At 39.4% G+C, this 23211-nt stretch overlaps 1 protein-coding gene across 1 annotated transcript in view; it reads left to right on the plus strand.

Moving 5' to 3' along the window:
- Positions 1-22523, plus strand: part of LOC139692881 (neurotrimin-like) — a 417709-nt gene extending 395186 nt beyond the window's left edge. Inside the window, exon 7 of the mRNA XM_071591192.1 lies at positions 22434-22523. The gene's annotated coding sequence lies outside the window, so the exon portion shown is untranslated. The remainder of the gene's footprint in view (positions 1-22433) is intronic.
- Positions 22524-23211: the final 688 nt, after the last annotated feature.

Below are 23211 nucleotides of genomic sequence, written 5' to 3' on the forward strand. Positions count from 1 at the left end.
CGGACAGCCATGGCCCTTAATTATTGGTGTATTTAGTTGTAAATGATCCCATATTTAGTTAATTTGTACTTCTATTTGTACCTTTACGTACATGATGTGAAAAAAATATTCTTTAAATTAGAGTATCTACCCGTATAAAAGTATGCTAATTTTTTCTTTACCTGCAATTCGAAAGAAGAGAACATTATGTATTAAAACAAAGCAGTATCCCTTTCACCTGCAGAAATCAATGGTACCATCATGTTATGGGAGTGGAGGCTCGCCGAAGATTAGAGGAGGAAGGAGTTCAAACAAGGATTTCGCGTCGGTTTTGGAAAATTGAAGAAATTGATTTATTTTTGAATTCCTAAAACAATTGATTAAAACCCTTTGCTTAAGGTTTATAGTATTTTTTGCAATTTTTTACCTCCTCTGTGAGATGCAAGCCCAATGTGATTGACAGCTGCATCCATAGCTGTCCGTGTCGCTCGTTAATGGCAGTTTATCTTTCGCGATTATGTGCGTATACTGTATTTTAATGATCCTGCTGTGTCATCTCCGAAATTTGTAGTTTCAGACGTTAGAAAGTGGAATTCATATTTTTCCTAGCTCCTTAATGGCACCTCAGTAGGTCATTCCATGTTGGCATATTATCACACGGACCCACCCGTTCTGTTCCTTTATTTATCTGACCCAGTATTTCTCTTCCTCTTGCCTGTATCCATCCCTCCAGACTTGCTACAAGTAATTTATCTTAATTGTTTTCCCAATAGATACCTTGCAATTTCCATTTTCTTCTTCTCTCCTTTCCACTTCCTTCCTCTCATATATGTGAGCACATTGTTTCAGCCACCTATTCTCCTCCGTAATTCATTGCTTTTCAATTTTATCCTTCCATTTGATTTTCAATTTTCCTCCACACTACAGGTCCCCAGTATTAATTTTCTTTTCTGTGCTCTTTATCATATTTGTGCATATTTCATGTCTATTCCTTTTGCAAAAAACCCTAGACTTTTTTCACTTTGTATTTAATTTCACCACGTCCCTTTCCATCATTCTAAATATAATATCAGTTCATGCGGGTAACTGAGAGAAACTTATCTACCAGCACTGAATACGGGGTTTTGATATGCATATTGGCTGCAATTGAATCTCGACTGTTTTCCGAGCTAAAACGCTGGCGGGAGACGTACTATATTTCTGGTGGAAATGTTTGGAGACACTTGGAGATCACCAGAAGTTTGTTACTCCGTCGGGATATGACGTTAAGCAATTTGTTCCCTTTTGGCTTTCGCAATGAAGAGACTACTGACGACCATTTTACATTCTGTTTCCCTTTCTCTTCAAGGCCCTAGCATCCACCATAATTACCGGCACATGGTGCAAATTAGCTGTCGGCTTCCTCTTAAAACCACCTCACTTGTAATGCTTTAACAAAATGGTCATTCCCACCGAAATTAAGATAAAAGTTCTGATAGGCTGTTTATTTATGTTAGCTATTTGAAGGCGAAGAATGTAAATCACCGGTTAACAAGCGAAAACAGCAAGATATGTCCTAAAATCCCATCCATAATGTGGCCAGATGTTCCAAATTAAGCATGATTTAAGGCTCTTGAAACTGCGAAACGTAAACCTTCGAAATCAAATGTTACCCCTGTTATATCATTAAGGACGACTGTTCTTATATTATAGCATCCCTGGATTGGCATATGAGGTACCTATTTTCAGCAGCGTTAATATCGGTAAAGCAATGCATATGCTAGGCACGTTGTTATTTCTATTCTCGTTTGCGTGGGTATATAACGGATTTGCACCCCGCAAAAAATATAGCTATGTTAGATGAAAGCAAGAAGCCTGCGCCCAAGTCTTTAGGTGTATCTTTCAATTACTTATTTTACTTTGTCCCATGTTTCTCATATTCCAATAATTTATTCGTACTTTTCGGCAAACCATAGTTATAAAGAATTTTTTCAAAACGCGCTTCTGTTGTGATATTTCTATGACCTCTTCTATGAATACTTTTCCATCATCAAATCTCACGATTTTTTCGCGAGAGCCATATTTGGCGTCAGTATCATTTGTGAGAATGTTAAATGATGGATGAAGGTCTGAGACTAAAATAGAATTGGTTGCCCGTCGAGGGGTGAATGGAAATCCAGTCACCACTCAACCTCCCTCCAACCTTTCGAGATCCGTTCGTCCCAGGGAACCCTCACTGCAGTTTCGTCTTCCCTTCTCCAGTTTTATTCAACAACCGGTAAATCATGTAAACGATTTTCCTTCCCTCCCCTTCTCTCCCGCTTCAACTGCAGCTGCGAGCGATGAGCAAAAATACCCACTCCTTGGAGAAGCTATCTTTTTACATACCTACATTTATTTTTGTTGCCTTCCCCGCAAGTAGCCACTGGGGGATGGAGTGAGCGGAGGAAAATCGACACGTAGGTATCATTATATGCGCCGCTTTCGTAGGGAATATGCAGAATGCGAAGGGAAAAAAAGTGTCGTGACAAAAATGGAAATTCATGAATTCCACGAGTGCACCTCCTCCGCTCCGGGCGATTCCCTCGGGGCGTCCCCGCACTGCATTCTGGGAGATGCTACTGCCGCTGCTGCTTGAAGAGAACCCACCGGGGGCGCCACGGGGAAGAGAGGCATCGTCGTTGATCCTCTCCGGGAATTGGGATATGTCGGTCAGTCGTTCATTTCTGCCATTTCCGCGTTGTGGAGAGGACTCTAAGCAAGGGGGCGGGGGTCGCTCGCAACGGGGGGTGGTGACGACTTCTCTTGGTGGCTCGAAGGTACGGTGAGCGGGGAGGGGGAAGAGGCGCTCTCTTGCACGCGCGAGGGCGGCACTTTGGAAGGGCTAAGGGGGTGGCGACAGGAGGGGGGGGGGCTGGCGCTAGACGGAACAAGCCCCCGTGGCAGACGCATTACGGTGTGCGAAGTGTCGCGTGGCATGGGTGGATATGAGCCCCGGATAGGAAATTCCCCGCAGTACGTTCTAGCTGCATGCACGTCAATATCCCCCCCAGTGAACGACTAAATCTATCTCATTTCTATGGACGAATGTATATCGGGCAGATAGCGATGGCAATAACTTTTTTCCATTTAAGGTTGGGAAAACTTACTCTTAACATAGGCCGGAGTCGCTACCGGTCAAGGGGGAAACGTCGTTTTTTTGTATTTAAAACTCACTGTGGGGATTTTAAACGTGTATTCAATATGCGTCAGCGTTTTCGTAGAAGCATATCCAAGAATTCTCTAACGAGGAAATTGCCGATCTACTTACAGTCCACATATTTCCCAAGTTAAATTTTTCATGTACGAGAACACCATGGGTACTTACATTTAAATTAAAACGCAATATATATCAAATCTCATTGCAATTATTCAAATGCACCATATAATATCAATCCAAAAGGTTTGAAAACCCCCTTAGATCCACATATGTATCAAGGGCATCTTAAAATCGTGCTTCTGAATACCGTGTCGAAGAAAGATTAATTCGCAAAATTGATATTGCACGTATGCTTAATTTTTGCCTTAGTATCAAAATTTCTGTGTTATCAAGGAGCATCGTTTTGTTACTGGTTAGCGTAGAACGACACGCCTAATTAAAACATTGAGATCAATGCCATTCATTCGAGGTCATGGTCGATATAGAAGGAACAATTGCGCTGTCACATTAGAATGGTGAGCAAAACCACTGTGAGAAGTTAAGACGGGAAATTGCCCGTTTGGAAGATGGATTTATGTAATCATTTTTTCCATCCGCAAATTTGTGGCCACAACGGTAGATAACTTAAATCACGACATCTTCACGAAATTTATTTATCCAAAATCACCAAATATATTGAAATTCTGGATAATAGAGCATCCCCTCCCTCACGCCCTTGCGGCAACTAATAGGCAAAGAGCAAATGTTCTATGAACGCCTATACACGCAATTTTCTATCGTGAGAACACATACTCTTCATCATATTTTTGACATATTTCAGCAGTTATCCTCGCAATCATTCGTTTGTTTCCTTTCTTGCACACTGAAATATTAAGTTTGAATGATCATTGCATCTTTATTTCAGTTGGCTTTTACCACGCGCTCTCTCTCTTTCTCATCGCAATACTTTCTGTTCTCTGTAGAGCATTTTTTGGTCCGGGGAACTTGAATGGAAAAAATATGTAATGAAAATATAAAAAAACCATAATTATTTATCCGTACCGTTATTTATCCGTTTTGATGTGTGAGAGTGGAGCTCACCCAATATTATATTCAACGGCGTGTGAAATTTACATGTCAGGGTAGACGGGCTAGTTCATTTCCCTTGACCACCAATGACTTCCCTGGAAGAGTTGGCAGCCTAAACATCAAACGGCTTGGGTGAAGCTGAGGGCGTCCAGAGGCGCCTCGGTAAACGAACCAAGGCCCACCGGTTTGTAGTTCAACGCTGTAATTCTTTGACTACTATCTCCGAATCCTAATGGTGTGTGTGTATACATGTGTGTGTGTGTATATATATATATATATATATATATATATATATATACATATATATATGTGTATATGGAGGGTCCCGGGTTCGATTCCCGGGTAAGGCACTCTGGGCACCTGCAGCTCCACCCAAGCTAAAGTGATTTTTCGGGTACCAGGTCCTCCTGGGAAACCATAACCGGCAAAGAGAATGGAACTGGCCCCCCTACCCTGATGTGTGAATTTTCACACGCCGCATAGGGCTTAGTACTGGGTGATCTCTACCATCACCTACTAAACCGACCTTCGGGTTGATTGCTGTGTTTATGGTTTATATATATATATATATATATATATATATATATATGGAAATCATAAATATATGTAATCGCGGAACTGTAATAAATCAGAATTTTAGATTGGAAAAGATATGTTTGATGATTTTTTGGGAAAGAAAAGCCTCATGAGCTGAACATGAAATAAGAATTGTTCTCTTTTTTTCAATTCGTAGCTTTTATCTCGGTAAAGAGTCAGTAGCTTAAATGCACCATAACGTTTTTCCACTTTCTCCGAATCGCCATTCTATATCAAATAAAAACCAGAGATATTGAGGTGAAATACCACCATTTCTTTGGATCGAGGGATGTGAACGGTCGAATAGAGACGCCGTAGATGGGACTTGGAATAGTGTTTGAAAAGGGTTTACGGGGCAGGGTAGGGTGATGCTCCCTGGGGAGGGGGGTGGTGTAAGGGACGACTGGAAGGTATTTATTTATTGAATATGTTCACATAGTAGTTAGATGGAACTCGCCTGTTGAGCAACAAAGGCGAACCAAATCGTACCTTATCCAAACCCTATCCCGCTCTTGTTTTATTACCTATTAAAATATTCTTGTTTCTCCAGTTATTTGTGGGTTCGAGATGGTGTGGTGGCTAACATACAGGCTTCCAACCTAGAGGGCCCGGGTTTGAATCCCGGCGGCGAAAGGCATACATTTTTTAGTGGTATCCAGATTCCTACTTGAGGTGCTTTGTAGAGAGCACTTTGAGTTAGTGCGACATTTGTCGGATGGGACGTTAAACTGCGGACGCCTTTCGACGAGAGTAGGATAATTCCAACGCCGGGTTTCTCTCCACCATTCCCTTCCTATCCATCCCTAATGGCGCATATGACCTTGTACCATGACCCCTAAAAATACTACTACTTCAGTTATTTACGTTTAGTATTGTCTTAACTAAAGCATTACTTTGTACTACCACATATCTGAACCCTAAATTACCTTCATGCTCATTCTGTTGAAAGTGTCACCTTTTATGTAGTCCGTCAGAGATGTTACTTAGTTTCCCTCTCTCACTGGACGAATAAGCATTCACCATTCAACCCTTGGGATCCTATACCGAGGATTTGTTGAGGTAAACCGTCTGCGACTCATAAATACTAGTATCTGGAAATTTTTAAATGCTATCTGGTTAGTTGGAATGAATAAATGAGCGCTTGGATCTGAAACTTGAGTTGGTGGGAGGGGAGAGAGGGTGGTTTAGAGGCGCCATGGAGTGAGGAGCACGAAGCGCCTCGTGATTACAACCCTACGTTTGAGTGGAAACGACCCCGTTGACTTGTTCCCCATTTTACCTTTTTGCTTCCAGTCCGCGTGTGCATTTTCGTCGCCCATAAATCATTTGCATCAGCCCGATTATCTCAGGGACGTCCCTTTCTCGTACGCCTTTCCTCCCAAGCGTAAGGAAATGTGAGTTGTTTGCTGGCCGTTTTTGTCATCTTATATTTTTTTGCGAATCGAACATAGTCGTATATTAACTAGCATTTAAACTCAATTTCATTGGCGCCGTTGTGTTTTTTTAAATGCATTAGAATTATGCCAGCATTGTTGCCTGGTGCAATCGGGTTGAATGCTTTCGTTGATGTAACAAACCTCTAAACTATGATCGTATTTCACCAAGAGGCTTTCGCCGCAGAAAAAACTCAGTGGAATTTAGTTGTCCCGATCTGTGAATCAACATTAGAATTTGGTGCCAGTGATTTCGAGTGTAAAGATATACTTTTATCTTTATTTTATATGCTGATACTTATTTCCCCACATAAATCAATAAAGCAATCCATTACAAATAGAAAGAACGCCATCTGTCTGTTCATAAATTCATCCTTCACCTTTATTATTAGCGCAATGCATATGTGGCCCGAAACGAATGATATAAATATTATAAATTAACCCTCGAAATGTTTTCCAGCGGCTGAGGAGACGCTGATGGTGGATATTTATCCTGATATAAAAATATTTAGAGATTAGGCAAGGAGGTTGAAATGTTAATCTATTATTTCGAAAATAAAAAGTGCAAATGAGAGTCTGGGTAAACAGAAAATACAATTTTTACTGTATTCAAATGAAATCTCACAATTGTGGAGAAAGTGCAAGTTTTGATATTTAATGAGGAAATAATTGGGAATTAAATCACCATTTTATGTTTACAAATTCTCTCCCAGACTTATACGAAAGATCAGACCATACAACGGCCGATGGACTCCAATGTTTTCATTGCGGACTCGGATTATCAGAAAGGCACGTCATTGGGCTCAATTTATGTCTAACTATTTTCAATATTTATCCATAATTTGCCTCCCGTAAATACATGTCACGTTGTATTAAACATATAATACATTTTTATAAAATACATAATTATTATAAGTCATATAATGCCGAAAAGTTTGAATTGTCCATTAATTGACGTTTGCTTACGAAAGTCTGAATTGTGATAATTTTCATCTCCCTTGAGTAACATCTGAGTATGTTATAATTGGGACGCAGTATCATAATTAGCGTTTCTGCATTATTGGAAACGTCTAGGTTCGATATTCTATTGAGCATTCGGAAAATAAGCTGCTCTAAAATGGGTAGTTTACCGTTTAAGGTACTCTTTGGTTGGAAACAGTTTAAAATTGCCACATATCTAAGAATGAATTCCGAAAATAAGTAGTAGTATTAGTATTAAGGGGAGGCGACCGACAGCTGAGGTCATTTGCACCATAGGGGATGAACAGAAAAGGATGAAGGATGGAGAGAAACCCGGTGTCGGCAATTAGCCTACTCTTTACGAAAGGCGCCAAGGGGTCCCCTCCGACGGACGGCATCTCTCACTCTCAGTGACCTCCACAAAACACCTCAAGTAGGGATCGAGATACCACTGAAAAATACTCAACACCGCCGGGATTCGAACCCGCGCCCTCTGGGTGGGATGGCAGTATGATACCCACCGAATCTTCTCGATCCCCCCCGAATACAAATTACATTGTAAACCGATTTGTGCCTTCTTAGACAAATATAGCACACTTCCTCACCCGAGGATATTTTTAAGAGTATACGCTATATTTATGTATGTAATCTGTGTATAGGACCAAGATTCTTCTACCTTTCCGGTGTTAGGGCAGCTCTTCGGCTCATCTGCCCCTCGTCTCAAGGGATCGTCTCCCTTCCCATAAGGCATCTTTCCTGCTCGCCTCACTCTTCCCTCGTCTCTTCGGTCGTCGCATCCTGTCCGCTCCTCATACTTCCACGTCACTGCCCTCTCTCCCAGCTGCCCCATCACTTTCGCAGGTATTCCGTTTCCCTTCCCTACACTCCCCACATATTCCTCTCCCTATAGACGTTTCGGTCTACCCCGCGCCCTCTCCAGCGGGTGAATGTGCACGAGGGCCTTGCCGGGGGGGGGGGGGCGCCATGCAAGGTACGTTGTGTGTCAGAAGAAGTTGCAGGAAACGTATCTTGATAGTATGGGGAGCTTGGCCCATGCATGGAAACGGGTCCGCCGTGGGCACGCTTTAAGGACATAATTTAGGGTGCAAAGTAACCTATTTTCGCCGTTTAAATCGAAATTGTTGTAACTTAGTCACGTTCGATCGTAGTTAATACTTAAGTGTCATGACCGACCATAACTTTGATATCCGCGTGATCCGTTTTATATAAAAAAAACGGCAGGAAATTAGATTATGCAGTAAACTGAAAAAAACGGACTCTAATAAATGAGCGAAGGATCTAATGAATTTTAAAAGTCCATGGCAGTCATAATAGTATAGCTTTATTTAACATTTCTCCAGTAGGTTTCTAAGCTCAAGGCAAAAGATCATGAAGCAGGAGGAGTGCTCAGGGTGTTAATAAAATCAAAGGTCACCAATTAATCGTAGCATGTAAGTCCTCTTCAAATTTCTACAGTTTCGTAATTTATTTGTGAATTTGACGTGTTTACCGAACATCTTCAAAAAGATAATTGTCTATTTTTTTTAATTTTACTTTTTATCTATTTCATGTTGAAAATATTAAATCGCTTGCATGAATTATTCCTTATTTTAATCTAAAAACCGTTTAGTGCAATGAAAAAATTCGCGAGCAGCAGTTGTCACAATTTAAATTCTTGCTTAAAAATATTTTATATCATAATTGAATGAAAAATTTATTTAATAAACTCGTACGAATATGGCGGAGAAATAAGCCGGAATGTTTGGTGTAGCCAGCATATTATTCTTCTCTCTTTATCTTAAGCTGGACTGAGCTGCATTGGATAATAAGCAAGTAATACGTAAGATTGAAATGCTGCAGTTATTTTGAAGTAAACGTGAATTCAATATCCATACTATAAGAAGATTCAATTCCGATGTTTGGGAACTCCAGGAGAAGAAAATGGGAATTTGGAATTATAAGAACTAAATAAAAGGGTAACAGAGGCTAAAATAATATCTCTGCATTAGACGGTAACCCGGAAAACCACGCCAAAGATTTGAAGAGATGAAAAAATATAAGATTCAGTCTACCATAAAATGCAAATCAAATTATTGGTGAAAGAAAATCCTTCAAAAATGTCCCTAAGCGGCGGAAGATATAATGAAAAAGTGAAGAAACAAAGAGTATAGGAAAATATTTTCGAAAGAACGAGATTAGGGGAGAGAGTGGATATAGTCTCGCTTACCAACAACAAAAAAAAATATCACGATGACAAAGATGAAAATATTGTCCAAATTTAAAACTAGTTAATGATAGTTATAATTCGTTTGAAATGGAGTTATAGTTCGTAATTTGAAATGGATTAAATTTGGCAGTATACTGCCAAATTTAATCCATTTCAATATGCTAACCTATGTTTTTTTTGCGGAGGCCAAATTCATTACAGCCGGTTTTAACAACGTGTACGCAGTCACCTGTAGAAGTAAAGTAATTTTTAAAAAAAGTGACGGATCAATTTTTTCTTAGAATGAGTAATTGAATTTTCTATGAAAATAAAATTCGTGCATATTATCAAATTTGAATGTAAATGTCATGCCATACGAATATGTGGCATGCCATCCATATTATTTAATAAATGAATAAATTGACATTTTTAACATTTTAATTTTGACTGAAAGCCATACTATGTTTTTTTAAAAGCTTTGAATTATTTAGAATATTGAGAATAGAATAATAAATAAATTAATATTATTAAAACTTATCAAGGTTTAAGCATTTACAGGGTTCGTCCGGAAAATAAGTGTACTGCATTTTTCCCGCCGCTCCAGGCGCGCCCAGCACCGCTCTGACGGGCTACGATTGGAGGGGAGTACGTTGGCAAGCGACGCTGAAAAAGGCAGTCGGCTCTGAGCTGTGGTGTAGTGAGGAGCTCTGTTAACGCGAACCTCCACGCTCGACCCACGTCACGGAACGCGATGCCGAAGTTTTTGGAGCATCGTTATTCCATCAAATTTGCGGTAAAGCTGGGGAAATCGGCTACCGAAACTGTCGGTATGATTAACCAGGCTTACGGGGAGTCAGCCATGTCCAGAAACATGATCTTTCGGTGGCACAAGATGTTCGTGGAGGGCAGAGAAGAGGTCGACGACGAACCACGGCCTGGACGCCCATCAACGACACTCACCGACGAAAATGTGCGAAAAGTTCGCGATGTACTGAACTCTTATCGTCGTCTTAGTGTTCGGATGATAGCAGAGCAGTGTAATGTGCCAAAAACAATAGTGCACGAGATTATTAGGCACCAATTACAGATGCGAAAAATTTGTGCAAAGTTGGTGCCGAAAGTGCTCAGTGATGACCAAAGACTCAATCGTTTGGAAATCGCGACACAACTTGCGGATCACTGTAAAAATGATCCACATTTTTTAGAGAACGTTGTTTCGGGTGACGAGACGTGGATCTTTGAGTACGACCCGGAGTCGAATAGACAAAGTGCGGAGGGGCATCATCACCCCGTCAAAAGAAAGCTCGCATGAACAAATCTCGGATCAAGGCGATGCTCATTGTCTTTTTTGACAAAAGGGGAGTCGTCCACTACGAATTTGTACCTGAACGACAAACTGTAAATGCTGCATTTTACGTCCAAGTGCTCGACAGGCTTCGAAAACGAGTCGCCCGCGTCCGGCCAGCGATCGAAAACATCTGGCGGCTGCATCACGACAATGCGCCGTCTCACGCCGCGCTTGTCGTGTCGGACTTCTTGGCCAAGCACGGCGTGGCAACGCTGCCGCACCCGCCCTACAGCCCGGACTTGGCATCACCGGACTTCTTTCTGTTCCCGAAGATAAAGAGGAGTTTGAAAGGAACGCGATACGGGACTTTGGACGCCGTCAAAGAGGCGGTGACGACGTGTCTTCGAGAGGTTCCCGATGATGCCTTCGCGGGAGCGTTCCAGGAATGGGAACGCCGCTGGAACAAGTGTATCGACTCACAAGGGTCCTATTTTGAGGAATATTAGCTTAAGATATGTAAAAGTGTAATAATTTTTTTTTTCCTGAGCTCAGTACACTTATTTTCCGGACGAACCCTGTATGTTGTCGGGGCAGCTTAGATCCGCGTAGTGGTCGCCCTAAAAACGCCATTATTCCAGAAGTTATTGCAAAAGTGCAGAAAATGGTCATGGGGGTTCGTCGACTGAAAGTGCGAGAAATTGCTGAACATGTAGGGTTTTCAGTTGAACGAGCATCTCAAATTTGAACAGCGGATGTGATATGAAATAATTATCTGCTAGACGAGTGTCGTGAGTGTTGACGTGGGATCACGAATGCATCAGAATTAAAATATCCGAATAATATTTGACCTGTTTTAAGAGCAACCAACAAAATTTTTGACAGCGTTTTATAACCACAGATGAAACATGGGTCCACTACTATGCCCCAGAGATAAAACAGCACTCAAAGCAGTGGAAACATGTTGATATTACCATCACCAAAGAAAGCAAAGGCAGTGCGGTTGGCCTGGAAAGGCGATGGCTTCATTTTTTTTAGGATGTTAAAGGAATTTTGCAGATAAATTATCTTCCCATTGATTTAACAATGACTGATCAGTATTTCTTAACTACAGCAAAAGATACACGAAAATAAGCCAGATTTGATAAGAAAGAAGTCATCTTTCGTTAGGGCAGTGCACGCCTGCACAGAAAGTATCATTGCCATGACAAAAATACGTGAACTTAGATACGAATTTTTGCCACACCTGCCTTCTTCTCCTTACTTGGATTAATCTGAATACCATCTCTTCGTCAAGCTCAAAATGTTGCCCGATGGTCGGAGATTTTCTTCAAACAAAGAACTAACAGCCGAAGTAAACGGCGTTTTGCAGGCCTGAAGGAATCTTATTTTCAAGATGGGTTAAAGGCATTGGAACATCGTTGGACCTACTGCTTCAGTGTACAGAGAGGCTACATCGAAAAACAAAAATGTTTCCCTGAGGTTAGTCAGTTATTTCTATTTCATTCCGAGAACTTTTCAAATTACTCTCGTACATGTGGCCAGTGGGGACGGGGGCGAGAGCCTCGGGAAGTCCTTCGGTATGCGGCCACACACTCGGATCGGATCCTCATTCGGACGGCGGTTGCTGCCAGTACTCTGCCAATTATTGCGACGGAAATGAATTAAATTTCCATTCGGGCTATTTTATATTTTTGTCATCTACTAAAGATTTTACTCAAAAAGTTTAAATGAGCCGGACGCTACAGTCAAGGCTAGTGGATGGATACTCTGAATGGGAAAGGATAAGTTGGATCAAAACAGAATTTTCCTTCATCCCCGGTGCTTCTAAACTTGAATGTGGATATCGAGATTCTATTACGGTGAAATAAGTAGAATTTTAGTCAGGAAAGCACATGAGTAGCGAGATATTAAAAAATTTGTTGACATTCAAGCTTTAGAAAGTCAGTCAAGGAGTTTTAGTTGTTGTTGAGTGGTTTACGGGTTCTGGGCGGAAGGTTTTCGGTAAAGATGAATCACATTAGAACCAATATAATGAGTATCTTAGGATGAAGTAGGTCAAGTTTAAAAAACTACGTTAACATAAAAGAGGAGGTCAGATGGAGCGGAATATTTCTGGAATTTTAGATGCATTTAAGGAATATTTTGGAGGAAAATGGAGAGAAACTGGAAATAAATACTATAGAAATTAGCAGTGGAGGAAAGAAGATATTTAAATTCCCAAAAAATTGATATTTATGTATTCGTTGAATGGAGATGAAAGGAAAGCGTGAATAAAATCTGTAATTTGGTGCGTAGTTCTATGTAGACCGGAAATTTCCTTTTTGGAGCCAATATGCTGTAGGATTAAATGACTGTAGATTGGAGGATTTTGAAATGTGAATGGGACTATAAGTGATGAATTTAATTTGGTCAGAGAGAAACACTAACAACAAAAGTTGTATGAAAACCAGTAGCCCCAATTTTCAACTCGAAGGTTGACATAATAGATGACGATAGAGCTAACCTTCTACTAAGCCGCTGGCATGTGAAATAAACACATCAAGAGAGTGGCGGGTCGACCCTTTGCCGCCAATTGTTTCTCAGGAAGATATAGTACCCGAAAAAGTAGACACCTTGGATAAGCCTGATACTACCCAGAGGTAAAAGCGAACACGGGCCCTCTAGTCAGAAGTATAGCGCTCTAACCACTAGAGTGCCTCATCATTCGAAACTCCCATCGGTAAAATTAATATATTTCCTGAATATATAAGAATTCGCTGTTCTCTACGTGAATATTTTTATTAATAATTTTTTTATTATAGTTCAGTATATTCTCATGTTATTGCCAAGTTTCTTAAAAATTTAAATTCCAAAGTCAACAAAAAGAAAACCGAATATAATGATGCTGGGGTTAATTGCTCATTAGGAAGGTAAGGGAAAATGCATAAATGCCATATTTAATATTGTTTCAGCAAAATATATAAAGATCATGAGATGCTCTAAAGATTTATGGCTTCAAAGTTCATTTTATCCCATTAGAGTTTCCGTACACTGTGGCGCTTTTTATAAGTAATTCTCTGGGTATCGCGGCAAAGGAGGGCAACTTTTATTCTTACTGCATGATTTTTATCGCTACGTGAGAACGAATAATTCAGAAGGGAACGATAAATTTTGGTAACTGCAAGTTCAGCATTTTTGCTTTAAATCTCTCCGCCTCCCTGCCCTGATCCCCATTTCCGTTTCCCCTCGGGTGGAGACACAGAATTCGTTTCTTTGTTTTAGCTCACTCAAGCGGAGCCCTCGGGGCGTGAGGCTGTTTCTGCGTCACACCTTACAACAGAATCTGAGTCGGGGTCGAAATTTAGTTCCGGCTCCCCCTCAAATTCTCTCGGGCGAGTCCGGAGGAGAAGTAGAAATTTGTTTCGGTTGACGTGAAAATTTCAAGAGTTAAGAAATTTCTCTTGACCTCGACCAAAATGTGTTTTTTTAAGACAAAATTGCTCCAAAAGAAGGGGAGAAATCAAAATGCCGCGTTTGTTAAAAGTTCTCCAAACTCTCGCAAGGCAACGCGAAGATTCGATGTGTAAATTTAGGAATTCCCACTACCACTCGTATCCTTAAAAATTATTTCAGGCCCACAAATTTTAGTCAAAACTTGATTCGTAGTCCCTCGAAGAAGGTACCTCTTTGTCGTTTATACATGGTGAATCATCAAAACAAGAAATAATTATTTATTTTTAGTATATTTTAGGCAAAAACCGTGGATAATTTTGATTTTTGTGAATATTTCTTCTCCAAATTTTAAGAATAAATAGAATGTCAGACTCACATATTTCACGATTATGAGACCAAAAAAATTTACGACTGCGCAATATAAATCTAGTTCTATTCCTTAATTTCCATGTCTTTTACTTTCAACACTTTTAGCTTGCATATCACTTACGATAAAACTCATAGCGTTCTCGAAACGATGGTAAAGTAGGTAATAACATACTCTCCAAAGGAATGCAACCATATCGAGGAGTTTGTGGATTATGTTTAGGTTTTCCCAACACTTCAGTTTTATGTTGCTGCTATCCGACCTAAAAATGATTTCATTTTTCGTGTGTCAATCTCCTTATACGTTAATAGTATATTTCAATGTTAGCTAAACCGTTAAACTTGAATCTCTCCTGTTGAATGGCACGGGAATTTGTAGAGCATTTCAAAAATTTCGATCCGTATCCGATTTATCTTTGAATCGATTTAAACTCGTTTGAGCTTTATTGAGTAATCTTTTTCAAGAAGAGTCGTATCGGCCTCGGAGGTCCCTCCAGTCCTGCACGAGCCGCGCCTTCTGGAATCGAAAGCCGTGCTTTGCTATTTAATTGAATCACTTGGTTTTGAATCAGGCAATCACTCTGAGCGTCTCTCGACAGAGGATAGGATGCGGTGCCTTTGCTCCAATTGACGGCGTTGACAATGAATCCGATGAATCACTAATTTTCTTCCCTCCATTTCCCGTCGCTCGCTCAGAAAGGAGGAACTCGGTCGTATTTCCCGGGCAAAATGATTGCGCTGGCTCAAGTGGTTTCGACTCGTGTGTGTGTGTGTGAGACGCGAAGCCTTCTCCCCTCGTCGGCCATTCAAACGCCGAGATCGCCCCCGCTCGGTCTCGCTCGCCTGCCTATAAGCGCCGGCGCCCACGTCAGCGCCCACAATGGGCCCTCCGCTCGCTTGCACACAAGCACGCATACACACTTACACACAAAACATCCCTTCCCCCTCAACCCCGCTTAATCAATTCCCTTTCAAAACTCTTGCTTCGCTCCGCAGTTTTTCGCATTTTGCGTCATCTGAGTATTCCAAAAGCAGGGCAAAGTCGTCGAGAGTAAGGAAATTTCAAGCGTCTCTTCCTCGAAGAGTTAAATAAAAGAGTTTATTACTCATTTCATTTCGTCTTTAGTAATCAATTCATAAATCAGTGAGCGTCTAGAAATAGATAACTTTACCCAACGGAAACAAGAAGACCGTCGAGGGTCGTTTGCTGCATCATACTGCAAAATTAGATATTACATTTTTGCCACATCTTTGGCTTAATCTCTTTTGAAATGCATTTCTTAGTTTTTTAACCGATCACAGAACTATTCGTGATACGAGTTCGTAGCTTGGTGACTAGATTGTTAGCTTGTGTCCATGAACTCTTATTTCCTTTTATATATAATTACCATCCATGTGAGGAAAAGACGTCAATTTTCTCCTGAAACCTTAAGTGCACATGTTTAAGTTGGTGATATAGGGATAGAGAACAATTAACATTAAAGTTTCCTCGACTTTTAGGAAATAATCGTATTGATATTTATGCATCTGCACAGTATATATCGTAAAATGTCACCATGACCTATTATTTTCATTGAAACAAAAATACAAGCCGTGCTTTGAAATCAAAGTACAAACTAGACGTGGCTCCATCAGACTTTTTTTTGTTTTCAAAGTTAAAATCAACCTTCAAATAGCACCGTTTCGACTCTATTACGGACATTAAAACTAATTTTACGGCGGACCTGAAGACGATCCCTAAGGCGGCTCACCAGGCAGGGTTCAAGAGCTGGAAGAAACGTTGGAAAAGATGTGTCGTCAGCCAATGCATGTACTTTGAGGGCGACAAGTTCGATTAAGCTGTATCCGTCGAAATAAACAAGGTATAAAATCAGACGTCTTTTTTTGATCACACCTTGTACTATTGATTAATAATTATTACAATTAATTAAATAAGAGTAATGATCATTGATAAAATTAATAGGAAGATTTTTTGTATTCCGATTCTCGATAGCCGTTATTGTGAATTTATTCAAATTTCAAAAGGGTGGGTGAAAAGCAATGAGCTCTTCAGCGTCCACTATCATCACTCAACTTGGTTAATAACACGTTAGGAATCAGCTAGGGAATATCTGCATTCGGAATTTGAGTTTTCTAATTCAATACCTCCTCAATCATTTGCAAATCTGATCAACCCATGACCGATAATGGATTGTCCAAAGGCGGAGCCATGATCTCGGGTGAAACTCTGCATTTTAGATAGGATATTCAGTATGGGTATCGCATGATTTGACGCCATTCCCGAACCTTAAAATGAAGAATGCTACCCGAATCTAGCGAGGAGCACAGATTCGTGTTCGATATCAGGAAACACTTGTCTCTTGGCTGAATCCTCGGGCCGCACAATCAGTTTTACTGCCGACGTCAACATTTCAACTCGTCCCTCATCGAGAGCACTGCAAAGAATTTCCCTTCGCAGTCCTCACTTCAGTGCTTTATTTCCCCTCAAATCACGACCGCAACACTACCACTCACTCCGCCTCTCATCCCCCTCCCCCCTTCTCGCCCAAGTGCACCTTTTTATTTACCTTTTTTGTTCTTCATCCATTTTTTTCTTCCTTCGGAGTCACGATGTTGCATGCCTGGAGACGAAAAAATGGCCCCGTCCCCTCGAAATCGTACGGAGTTTCCTTCGGCACGCAAGTGGAGGTTTTAAGAGGTCATTAGGTGAAGTACTCGAGCGGCGGAGGCGGCGAGAACGGTAGCATAACTCCGACATTTTTGCGCGTTGCTCCCGTGCAGAGTCATGGAGGTGGTGAAAAGGAAAAAAAAATGGAGCAAGATGAAAAAAATCCTCTCCCTTCCCTCTCTCTTGACGTGTACTACATATTTTCTTACACACACTACACACACACAAATTTATTAATATATGTATATATATATATATATTTTTTTTTTATATATAACTCCCTTCTCTCGACAAGTGGAGCTCTCTCGTGCCTTTGCTGAAAAAACGCTCGTATCCCGATGTGAATAACTCCTCTGCGAAACACGAGCTCTCCAAGCCAATACCATCTAAAGCCGAGAGCCAAGGAACAAGCTCCCGCTCGGCAAGTGTTCCTCCGAGTCCTTTTGGCTGCCTCCGTCCACATCCCGCCCCCGCCCTCCTTCATGGCACTTCGCAACCCAGCACTCACTCTCCTCCGTAACCTCACTCTTTTATTTATTTGTGTATTTTTATATTTCAATTTTGTTCCCCCCCTCCATCACGTGCCAATGCCGAAAAAGAAAGTTTTTTTTATTGAAGCGTCATCGTTTACTGCTTCTGGGGATTCCGCTTTTTATTTAGCGCTCGTTTCTTCTTAACTGGAGTGTGTATCTTTGCGCTTGTACGAGTTCCGTAAAAGCCTGGCCTCGCGTGTTCCTTAGTGATTGTTTCTGACTTGGTCCTCCCCCCCCCCTGTCCCCTCCCTCCTTATGTCGTGGCTCCTCGGTCCCTCACGCTCACCCCATGCCTACCTCTCTACATGCAGTAATGCGCCTTCTCCTTTAGCCTCGCGGCCGGAAATGTGACCTCTCTGTGACCCTTCCATCTTCTACCTTTGTCTCCCAACCCCCTACGCATGTAATAAATAATCAGTCCTTGGATAGTAGGAAGCACTGAGGAATATAGTTCCGGTGTGTTTATTATATGCTTTCTGCGTATGGAATATTTTGATGCATTTTATTTAATTGGACACCAATACAATTGGTTATTGAATATTGTTAAAGATAAAATTTCATCTTTACGCTCAGAAAATGTATATAATGTTATAACATTTCGCTGAGTTTTAACCGTTAACTTTTTATGGGTGAAGGACTTCTTGAGTGGTTAAGAGGAGGAGTTAAACTTTGCACATCGAGAAAAAATCAAATAAAAACTATTCTGAATGAAAAAATTGCGCTGTAAGCATATTATTTATTTTGCGACCCTCGTATATATCAAGCTTCTAGAATGTGTTTATATTTTAATGCGACCCAAAAGGCATGTTACACGTAGTACGCGCTCTCCTCTATGTCCCAACGTGTTAGAAATCGTAATAAGGGTGTCTACTTCTTACGACTTTAAGTTGGTAGAAATTTTGGCCATCTAATCAGTAAAACTTTGGAGCATATGCAACTAAACTATTGATCTTTAGGTAAAGAACATAGTGGCTTTTCAGTTAGCATCATGTGTAACTTTATTGAGAAACTTAAACGGCACCCTCACCAAATTTAACTTCTGAAGTGCAGAACCAAACTCTGCTTTCTCCAACTACTTTGTAAGACTTAAAACTAGTTATATGTACAATATGTATACTCATATGTATATATATATATATATTATATATATATATATATATATATATATATTATATATATATATATATATATATATATATATAATTTTATTACTTTACTAATATACATGAAAGCTGCTGCACTCCAGTTGATTGATGCATAAATTTTTATTCTCTTATAAAATCCTGCTTTCATTTCATAAAGTGAACCTCGTTTTGATTCCCTGGCCATTTCTGATGTTGCAATAATTATTTAAATTATGTGCTCTTTTGGAAGTAAAAGATCATGTTGACAAAAGAGGAATGGCATTGAAAACACACGAGAAAATACTATCATCGGTGAGTGTGAAATTTAATTTTCGCTTATCTGGTAGATTATTACATCTTATAAATAATTTTACGTGCGTGTAATCAAGTGACGTGTGCTTTCTCGGGATCTGGAGCGGGAGGGTCCCTGAGATTGTTCACGCTATGAAAGGGCCTTGGGGGATGAGGGGCAGCCAATGGGACTCGCTCATTAGTTTTAAGGAAATGCGATTTGCGCAAAACGAGGTTGCGATGAAGACTGCGACTTCTGAGGAACAATTTCACTCGATACGTTTAAGGAACTCGGATCGAGGTCAAATCTCTTTTGTTTGAATGGTTTCTTTGCTCAGAATGCACCCAGCCGGCCCTCGCATGTCCTCTCCTATTTTTTGGTCAATATATAGTGACGATTACGAAAATCCATTGGGTAAGAAGGTAGAGAGTCTTTCGTGGTTCTGTTGGCGTATAATTTAAAAGTATCAATTGTTAATATGAGCCCGCTACATTGATTCAAAATTGTCATTCAGACGACTCTGGATTTCTGGTTTTCCATGCTCCGAATGTGATATTTTTATCGAAACAAGTAAGCCCAACAACAACAATGTCGTGCATATTCAATATTAGGTTCTTAACTTTTGTTTATATCTTTCTGGAGCAATTTTTCAGCATTTTTAATTAAAAACAGATTACGTGTTTTATAGAGGGAAGCTACTTGAATAATCATCACAAAATTAAGCATCGTTTGGTAATTCGTTTTCTTAATTTTGCAAACTTTGGTGGTGATTTCCTAGAAAAAATTCCATCTAGGAGTTCCTGATGGAGTTTTTGCCCAGTCAAAAGATGATCTGGAGGTTTTCGAAAACGTAGCATCAATCTATTTGTATTTTTTCATCTGGATGTAACGTACATGGTTTATTATGAAAGTAATACGCAGGATATTATTGTGACGCGACTATCCATAGCAGTGCAATATTACCGGTTGGAAAATATGGTATGTGGTCTGACTTAACAACGTAGCTGGTCGCCAGTTTGCTCAAAGCAGTCTGAGCGGAAAGATGTGCCTCCGCGTGAAGTTTGTTTTTCAACTTTGTTATATTGCACGATAGATGGAAATGACGTATATCAATTTTGGTAGTCTTGATTTGCGCCATCCCGTTTGCAAAACTGTAGAAATGCAATTTTATATTCCAAACAATTATGAATTAATTTTAATTTCTCCATTATTCTCTTATTTTTTTCATAACATTGAAATTAAATATGGAAATAACTCAGCTGTCCAGAAAGTAACATTCATTTTCGTGTAGCGTGAGAATTAGTGGAGGGAGATGAATGAGTGCGCCTCGAGCTGGAGTTCTTAAAAGGTCCCGCCGCTGGTAGTTTCTACACAATAGTGAGTAAAAAATGAACCATTCAATCAATTCCCGCCAAATTTTCAGCCAAAGTTCAGAGAAAAGGTTTTTACTGGTAAAAAACTTCAAAGCTGCTGACATTCATTGGGAACTTATTGGTCTGTACGGACTAAATGTGATGGGAGACCGATTTGTGCGTCAGTGTTGTCCTTCATTTAATAGTGAGCATAAATTTCCATGATGATGACATAAGTGGCCGCCCGTCTGTGGTGAACAATGAATTGTGCCTAAAATCGATGAAACAGTTCGTGAAAACCGGCGTGTTATGATATATGTAATCTTTAGAAAGTTTTCCTCGGATTTCTAGAACTCTGGTTACTGCATATTTTGTACTTGTCTCAATGGGGAACTTCAAGATTTCGTCATCGTTATGTTATAATTTGAGAATAAACAACGGGAATTGAATACGTTTTTTAACCTATATAATGATTCAATATGTACTGGCAAGTCATCACCAAGAACTCACCCCGGTTTTTTTGGATGATCTATTATTTAAACGTACTTTACAAAAGAAAAAAAAATTAATTTTACCATAATATTTAATTTGATTTGTCAAAATTCTTTGCTTTTTTATGCATGAATTTGAAATGAATTAGACATAATTTATATGAGTCTATTTTCATACCGCGGTCATTTGTTAAACCTAGCTCAGGGGTTTATGCTACGTACGATCAGGGTTAAAAAGCTGATAAGGAAGAAACGGAGATATTAAGTGACGAAAAAAAAAGATATGGAGTAGGTGGTGAAAGGCCCTTTCCAAAGAAGGAAAACTTTTTTCTTCAAGCTAAACGAACCATGCTTAATCCAATCCGTAGCTAACGAGTCGGACTGAAAACTTTTTAGGAGTGATTTTTATATTGGCCGAATCCTTTGTACACCGCCCTTTCTTGTTCCAACCCTAGAAGTTGAAGACTTTCCAGTCCTTTGTAATCACCTATGTGACGGGATATCTGAAGAGCTTAATTAACAAAAGGAAACTTGAACTGTGCAGTTTTTGATGCGTAAACTCTTCCGTAAATGGTTGCATAAAACAGCTTGAAACGAATGGAGAATCAATCTTGGCAGAGTTTTTGATAGTGAATCTATTTTTACCGAGCGAAATCACTTCCTTTTATAACATACTATTTCGTTATATAAATATATATATATATATATATATATATATATATATATATATATATATATATATATATATATATATATATATATATAGGTGTGTGTGTGTATATATATGTATGTATGTATGTGTGTATATATATATATATATACACACACACAGACATTCAAAAACAATTATTTGAAAATATGCTTTTTCTAGCAAAAAGTAACGAAAGAAACAAGCAGTTAAACGTAAAATTTATCTTATGGTGTCATATTATCTTTTAAAGAGAAAAATTGATATAATTATAATTTTTAACAATATTGAATATTTCTCATGAGATCTGTTTACAGTTCCCATGCTAACTTATCCAGCTATATGTGAACATTCAAGAAATTTGCTTAGTTTTACCCCGGCAAGAAACGGAAGCTCAAAAAACTTAGATGTTTTGCACTTTCTTACTTGAATTGCTAACATCTTTTCTCATAAAACCATAAAAAAACGCTCTTCCCCTTGGACTACCGCGACCCAATTTCTAATAATACAGGAATGATTTGTCTGCCAATCTTGTCCAAATAATGTTTTTAAAAAGTTAAAAATCGATTGAATATTTTTTTTATTCAGAATAAATGCACGAATGGCCAAATTATTAGGCTTAAAATTCCTTGATAATAAAATCTAATTTTAATTCAATTGCAAAAGAAACTGCGGGAGATGCCGCAACAGTAACATTTAACGGAGTCATATGCTAATATGCATTTCAATGCAACAATTTCAAAGTGTAAAAATCATTCCCCTTAACCGGGATTCAATTGCATCTTTAATTGAATTTCAGGTGCTCTTCTTTCTTCCTGGCTTTGATGCGACACCACATCGTCTTTGCTCAAGGACAGCGAAATATCATCTGCTGTGAAAAGGTGAGTGTATTTACTGCGAATAGTGCATGAATTTTCATACCAGCTAATTTTTGGAGGATATATTTTCCAACCTTCGTCTTGCCTCTTATTTTTATTTTGCCTTAGTGTTTAGTTCATATCCATTAACGTTATTATTTCCTTTCCGCTTTAACCTAGGATACACATTTTATATTATTCATATTGTTAATTTTTAACTTAAAAAGAGAGTATTATTGAAAATATTCCATTGGCGGTGTATTTTTATGAAATTTAAGTTATTTTTATTTAATTACGGTTAACGCAAAGAGAACAAGTATATCCCCTTATCTTGTACTTAAAGTGCCCTGAGTGTAGTCCTATCTAACTCCGTAAAGCATGTATAAATTTGTGAAGATATCTTACAACGAGAGTATGTTTTCTCAGGTTGTAATTTATCAAAAAACCGTACCCATTTATTTCTTATCAAAGTAAATACCTATAAGTGAAAACCCTCTAAGAGTTCATGAAACAACCATAGAAAGGAATTGTGCCACGTATATTTTGGCGAAAATGTATTCTTAGTGATGGCTTTCAGAATCTTCTTAAATCAGTTGGTCGGTGAGTTTTCGAACCGCCAAAGGCCTTGACTCACGGCGTAAAACTTAAATACTATGAGGGTGTGTACACCCCTTAGGGCGAAGAGAGGGTTTCTATGGGTTGAGATCGAATCCAAGATCG

This window comes from Hetaerina americana, unplaced genomic scaffold (assembly GCF_022747635.1).
Source record: "Hetaerina americana unplaced genomic scaffold, ioHetAmer1.1.p SCAF_43, whole genome shotgun sequence".
In the NCBI taxonomy this organism is placed as follows: Eukaryota; Metazoa; Arthropoda; class Insecta; order Odonata; family Calopterygidae; genus Hetaerina; species Hetaerina americana.